The sequence below is a fragment of the Arachis ipaensis genome, chromosome B5 (genome assembly GCF_059453495.1).
Source record: "Arachis ipaensis isolate K30076 ecotype BB chromosome B5, ASM5945349v1, whole genome shotgun sequence".
NCBI classification, from domain to species: Eukaryota; Viridiplantae; Streptophyta; class Magnoliopsida; order Fabales; family Fabaceae; genus Arachis; species Arachis ipaensis.
The window spans coordinates 92,171,746-92,179,257 of NC_142440.1; the positions used below are offsets into that span (position 1 = coordinate 92,171,746).

The 7,512-nt window shown below is 42.5% G+C and overlaps 1 non-coding gene across 1 annotated transcript; it reads right to left on the reverse strand.

The window, feature by feature from the left end:
- Positions 1-1,146: 1,146 nt before the first annotated feature.
- LOC148564966 (small nucleolar RNA R71) lies at positions 1,147-1,253 on the reverse strand. The gene has a single exon (XR_015883910.1). It is a non-coding gene; the product is annotated as a small nucleolar RNA R71 (small nucleolar RNA).
- Positions 1,254-7,512: the final 6,259 nt, after the last annotated feature.

Genomic DNA, 7,512 nt, shown 5'->3' on the forward strand with positions numbered 1-7,512 from the left:
ATGTTCTTTTATTTCTTTATATGTTCATTTCTTCATTCACAACCCGTTGATCACTACAACCGGAATTGCACACTCATTGTTCTAAAGTGCTCCTAGGGAGATGACTCGGGAGTCTAATACTCTCGGTTTTAATTTGGTTTTGCTTGTGACATATCTTGTGAATTTTCAATTTGATCCAAAGGGTCAATTCGTCGGGTTGGGACTATACTTACAACGTTAAATCCGTTTCCTTTGGATAACTGAGTTCCTAACCCAGATGCGAATTGAATCTCCGTCTTGTATCAAATTTTGGAGCCGTTGTTGGGGAGTTCACTTTATGTGCAATGAGTGCTACAATTTTTGGTTGTTGTAAATATGTGAATATTATGAATACTTGATTTTGGTTTGCTACTTGGCTCTAATTGTAGATACCACATTCCTCTTAGATTAACTTTCGTAGTTTTTGGTTGTTAAGTTGGTTCTTGTTTAGTGTCTATTTTTGCTTTGCCCTTCATAATTGCATGGTTTTATTGCCTCCTCAGTTGAATGACACGGTCGCTTCCAGACCCGAGCTTGGCCACTTTTGATCCGAAAATTGAATGAACTTTAACTCGTTTAAGGCAAGCTCGGCGCCGGCTAGCTTTTGTGAATAGTGAATCGGGTTCCCTTGAGGAGCACTCCCATTCACTATCACCAACCATCCATGACCATCATTCTCCAATCAATGAGGAGACTCTATATTCCTCTGTGGAGAGTACTGAATTCTCTTTGAGTGACTCAGGTGACACCGAAATGGCGGACCCACCTAGGAAAATAACCTTGAAGGAGGCCGGAGCTCCTGATCTTAACTTGCAACCACTACAGATCTTGTATCCGGCCTTAGACCCAAATTTTTAGCTCAAGTTTGGCACGATAAACTTGCTCCCCAACTACAATGGATTGCTTGGAGAGGATCCCTTGAAGCATCTCAAGGATTTCCAAGTTGCTTGTGCAACTGCAAGAAGACATGGGGCTGATGAAGCTGCAGTGTTGGTCTTTGCTTTTCCTTTCTCTTTGGAGGGAAAAGCGAAGGAGTGGTTTTATACTCAGACGGGGAAAGTTAGATCCAACTGGGACTTGTTGCGTAAAGAGTTTTTGGAAAAGTTCTACCCTCCCCAGAAAACAGACAAGTTATGGAGAGAGATTTCTTACATTGTGCAACGGGATGGGGAGACCTTGTATGAGTATTGGGAGAGATTCAAGAAGTTTCTAGAGGCTTGCCCTCACCATAGGATTGATGAGCTGGTTCTTATCAGTTATTTCTGTCAAGGAATGCATCACCAAGACAAGCTTCTCCTAGACGCTGCGAATGGAGGTTCATTGACTAAGAACAAGACCGCTGCGGAGGCATGGAAGTTATATCAGACTTGGCAGACTCAACTCAGCACTCAAGGGCGAGGAGCCCATAATCGAAAGCTGTGAATGAAATTTCTCCCTCCGGAGATGCTATTTTGACCAAGACCCTTGGTGAAATGACAATTATGTTGCGACAACTCACCCAAGGGCAACAAATTCCTCAAGCTTTGATAAGTGCTCAACCTATACCTCAAAGGATCGAAGGACCACCAAGGGTATGTGGTGTTTGTGCGTGTAACACTCATTACACCGATGAGTGTCCTCAGCTCCAAGAGGACACTACATTGGCGGTAGCTAACTCTTACCCACAAAAGCCAAATTATAACCAAGGATCCAACCAACATGGAGGAAACCAAAACCAAGGGTAGAGGGATAACTCAAACCAAAGGTGGAACCAAGCTCCTCAAGCTCATCCCAACCAAAACGCTCAAGTCTACTACTATCAACAACCCCAAGGTCAACCACAATACCAACAACCCCCACAATCTCAACCTCAAGGGAAATACCAACACCCACATAGTAGGCCTAGCCCTCCTTAAGTTAACCAAGCCCTTCCCTCCAACCAACCTCACATGAATGACACAATTCACACCTTCATGCAAGAACAATGAGAGTTCCACAAGAAACAAGAAGCATATATGGCTACAATAGCCGATGCCCTCTCCCGTTTGACTCTCCCTCCTCCAACCACGCAAAATACCCAACAAGCTTCAACCTCAAGTAGTTTACCCTCCCAACCTCAACCCAATCCTAAGGGTAGCATCAATGCCATTACCCTTAGGAGCGGCACCAAATTGGATAAGAATATTCCTATACCTTTAAAGTTGAGCGAGGAGACAAACAATGAAGATGTGGGAGATGAAGTGGAGGTTATGAGGGATGAGGATATGATAAACCCCGATTTTGTGGTTTATCTTGTGCTTATTTTGGGGGATTTTATCAACATTTCTCACACTTATTCGCAAGAAATGCATGGTTTTTGTTCACTTCCCAATATTGCTCTATGATGTAAAACATGCTTATTTTGCCTTAAAATTGCCATATTTTAATCCTCTTCTATTGCCATTCGATGCCGTGATGTATTTGTTGAGTAATTTCAGGAATTATAGGGTAGGAATGACTTAGAAGAGAGGGAGAAAGCATGTACAAAAGGGAGGAACATGAAGAATTGAGATCTTTGGAAAAGCAGCATCGCCGCGCTCGCGCACTCCACGCGCACGCGTGGATGGGATTGGCTAGAAGCGGCACGCGAGGATGGACGCATCCGCGCGAATCAGGAGAATTTTATCGATGTACACGCGCACGTGGCGCGCACGCGTGGAAGGCTGCACGTGACCTCATTAAAGGAAATCGTGCCTAGCGATTTCTGAGGCTCATTAGGCCCAATTTCAAGTTGCTTCTGCATGGAAAAAGACCCAAGGATGCTAGGGGGAAAGGGGGGATCACTCATTTTACACTAGGACACAATTTTTAGTTAGTTTTTGGTTCTTTGGTAATTCTAGAGAGAGAAACCCTTGTTCCTCTCTAGATCTAGTTTTGATTTGATTTTCCCTTGTTGATTTGTGACTTGAATCTTGTTAATTACTAGTCTTAATTGTTCAATTTGAATTTCTTGTTACAAAAATTCTTATATCTTGTGATAGTTTATGAATTCTTGTCAATTCTCATTTTATATCCATTTCATGAATGTTGTGAATCTTGACTTGTTGATGTTACATTGATGATTTCTATGCTTAGCTTTATTGTTTGGATGATTGCATGTTGATAATTGTTAGTGGGTATTTGTAGAACTCAATTTAATTGCTACTTTGAACATGTCTTTTGTTAGTGCTTACCAAGTGTTTGATGAATTGTTTACTTTGATCATGGAGTAGTTCTTTTTCACTCTTGGCCTAGGTCAAGGGAATTGGGTAAACTTGAGTCATTGGGTCTAATGGATTTGATGATTTGGGAGCCCTAGGTGGTCAATTTGATACTCATTGACGCCAACCCACTACTAATCTAATTAGTAGGTAGGTTGGGACTTATGGGTTGATGTGATCAGGGCCATTTGACGTACTTCAAGTCTAGGAGTAGATATCACGTACTTAAGACTTGAGAGTAGACTTAATGAGCTCGGTTCCTTATAATTGTCAAGGTATAGTTGTTAGACAAGGATGGTGATCCCAATTCCCGAGCCTAGCCAAGAGTTACCTTTATTATTCATACTTGAAAACCAACTTTCTCAACCAATTGCTCTAGTTGTAGTTTCTTGTTGGGTCACAATAGAATCAAGTAGAATGTTGTTTATTCATTTAAAGTGCTTATGTTTTGTTTAGTTGATTGAATTAATTGTTGCATTTTAAGATTACTTGTTTGTTAAGATTCCCATTTATTTTCATGCTTATAACTCACAACCCCGGATTTCTAACCAATGTCGAAGCACATGATTGCCCATTCCTTATGAGACGACCTGAGGTTTGAATACTTCGGTTAATTCTATTGGCGTTGAACTTGTGACAACCAAATCCCTCTTCTAAATTTGACCCCCGAGGATTGTTGTTGGTAGAGCTATACTTACAACGCGGTTTTCTTGAAGAGAATCTTTACCAATACATCTTTGGGTGTTTCTGTGATAGCGGTCAAATTTTTGGCGCCGTTGCCGGGGAATGGTTGCAACATATGCCTTGATATTGGTTATGTGAATATGTGAATATTGTAGATAGTTTACTTCTTTAATTACTTAGCCATAGTTTAGATTTCCTTTACATTTATGCTATGACTTTCAAGTTTGATGACTCGATCTCAACCGAACTCTAGCTTGGCCAATTTTGATCCCGAGATCGAAAGGACTTTATTACACACTCGGTAAGCTAGGCGGCTGTTGGACTATACACCTAGTACTTCGGCCTCTCTTGAGGAAAACACCGAATCACTAGACGTTACCGAGAGTGACTTGGAGTCTGTTACTTCCTATTATTCTGTTGGCACTACTAATACATCTTTGCATCCTACAGTTGAGCCACATATGGCAGAGCCACGCCGGATCACTTTGCATGAGCAAGGAGCTCCGGATATCATACTTCAACCGTTGCAAGCAAGGTATCCTAACCTTGATCCAAACTTTGAGTTGAAGAGTAGCTTGATAAATCTACTTCCTAAGTTTCATGGGTTGCCGGGTCAAGACCCCATTCGAAATTTGAAGGATTTTCAAGTTGCTTGTTCTACGGCTCGAAGGCATGGAGCCGATGAGGTAGCTATCATGGTTTTTGCCTTTCCATTCTCTCTTGAAGCGCAAGCAAAAATATGGTTCTATTCGCTACCGGATGAGATTGTGACTAATTGGGATTTCTTGAGAAGAGAGTTTCTTGATAAATTCTTTCCATCGGAGAAGACCGACTACATCCAGAAGGAGATTTCGGGCATAATGCAAAGAGACCAAGAGAGTTTGTACGAGTATTGGTCTCGGTTTAAGAGGTTATTGGAGTCATGTCCACACCACGGAATGACCACTAACTTGCTCATTAGCTACTTTACCGGAGGTCTTTGTACGGAGGATAGAAGATTGCTCACCGCTTCTAGTGGTGGCTCCCTTTCGAAAAACAAGACGGAGGGAGAAGCTTGGGATTTGATAAAGAATGTCGCCGAATCTACACAACACACAAGAGTGAGGAGTAACCCCCTTAAGGGTGTGGTAGAACCATCCCTTTCCGAATCAAGCTTAACCAAGGCACTTGGGGATATGACCACCATCCTTACACAAATTCAAAGGGATCAAAAGGAATACTACTCCATCAAAGCCGTCCAAGCCCCACCTCCAGTTGCGCAACTTGAAGGCCCTCCTAGAATTTGTGGTTTGTGCTCTAGCACCACACATTACACCGACCAATGCCATCAAATTCAAGAGGAACATACTCTTGTGGTAGCCAATGTGAATTACAACAACCGTCCACCCTACCCTCCTCAAGGTTAAAACAATTACCATCAAGGTGGTAGTCAACATCAAGGGTGGAGAGATAATGCACAAAGAAGTAATCAAAACCAAAGATGGAACAACCCTCCTTCTCATCACAACAACAACCAATCTTCATCCTAATATCACCACAACAACACCAACTACCAAGCCAACCAAGGCCACTCCAACCAAAACCAAAACAACTACACCAAGTACCAAGCACCACATCGTAGACAACAAAATCAAAGCCCAACTCCTCCATCTTCCAACAATCAAGTTTAAGAGCTTAGAGCTGCTATGGAAAAGCAAGATGAAAGCAACAAGGCTCAATTTGATGCCTTGAGTACTCAATTGGCTAACCTCACCAACTTGCTTTCAAAGATGAACATGTCAAACCACCCACCAAATTCCAATAACAACACCAACCAACCCTCAAGTTCTTCTAGCCTTCCATCCCAACCCCAACCAAACCCGAAGGGTGGTCTCAACGCCATCACTCTAAGGTCGGGGACTACATTAGAGGAGATACCTCCAAGGGGAATGGAGGAGGTTCATGAGAGAGAGGTAGTTGTTGAAGCTCCACATGAAGAAGAGGTGGTAGATAAAAGACATGAGGAAGAAGGAGTAAACCTCAAGGAACCCAAGAGAAAAGCTATAGTGGATGAGTCCGTTCCTATTCCATTCCCTTCCATGGTGAAGAAAGCAAAGAAGACACTGGAATTTGATTTGAACATGCTTCAAGTGTTCAAAAAGGTTGAGGTAACTATACCGCTCCTCGATGCTATTCAACAAATTCTAAAGTATGCAAAATTTTTGAAAGACTTGTGTACACACAAAGATAGGATAGGAGAATTGGAGACATTATCCTTGGGTAGTTCAATCTCTTCCTTGATGGAACCTATTCCAAGAAAATGTGGTGACCCGGGACCATGCTTAGTGTCTTGTTGTATTGGTGGATATACTTTTCATGATTGTATGTGTGACTTGGGAGCTTGTGTTAGCATCATGCTGCTTTCTATCTATGTGCGATTAATTTAGCTCCACTGAAGAAGTCGGCGGCGAGGTTTGCCTTAGCCGATAAAAGTGTGATCACAGTGATGGGAATAGCGGAAGATGTACTTGTGGCAATTAAGGATTTGGTCTTTCCGGTCGACTTCTACATCCTTGAAATGCCTCCAACAGAAAATAGAAGCTCATCCTCCATTCTACTTGGTAGACCCTTCCTCAAAACCTCCAAATTCAAGCTAGATGCCTTCACCGGTATATATTCCTTTGGGGTTGGAGACAAGACTATCAAGTTCAATTTAGAGGAAGCCATGAAACATCCTCCCGAAGAACATTCTATGCTCCGATGCGATGTAATTGATGAAGTGGTAGCAGAAGTGCAAGAGGAAAACCATGACAAGTTATGCTACCCCACTGTTGAGGAGAAGGATGACCAAGAGGATGAACAAGAAAAAGAAATTGCCAAGAATGAGTCCCATGAGCTTGATGAAAAGGAACCTCATCTTGAGGTAAAAAGTGAAATGAAGCCCCTTCCATCTAATTTGAAATATGCGTTCTTAGAGGACAACCAAGGGTTTTCGGTCATTATTGCTAGTGAGCTCTCAAGTGAAGAAGAGGAAAAGCTCCTAGACGTTCTAAGAAAGTACAAGAAAGCGATAGGATGGAGCCTAGCGGATATTGTGGGAATTGACCCCCGCAAGTGCATGCATAGGATATTTCTCCAAGATGGAGCCAAGCCGATTAGGCAACCGCAAAGGAGGCTCAACCTGACCATCCTTGATGTAGTGAAGAAAGAGGTCATTCGATTACTGGATGCGGACATCAAATACCCAATTTCCAACAGTGAGTGGGTGAGCCCGGTTCAAGTTGTTCCCAAGAAGTCAGGCATCACAACGGTCAAGAAGGACGACGGTGAAATGGTTACTAAAAGGGTACAAAATGCGTGGCGAGTATGTATTGACTACAGAAGATTGAATGCCGCGGCATGAAAGGACCATTACCCCCTACCTTTCATTGATCAGATGCTAAACCGCTTGGCAGGTAAATCTCACTACTGCTTTCTTGATGGATTTACTGGATATTTTCAGATATATATTGCTCCTGAAGATCAGGAGAAGACCACGTTTACATGTCCGTTTGGCACCTTTGCCTATAAAAGGATGCCATTTGGACTATGTAACGCACCCGCTACCTTTCAG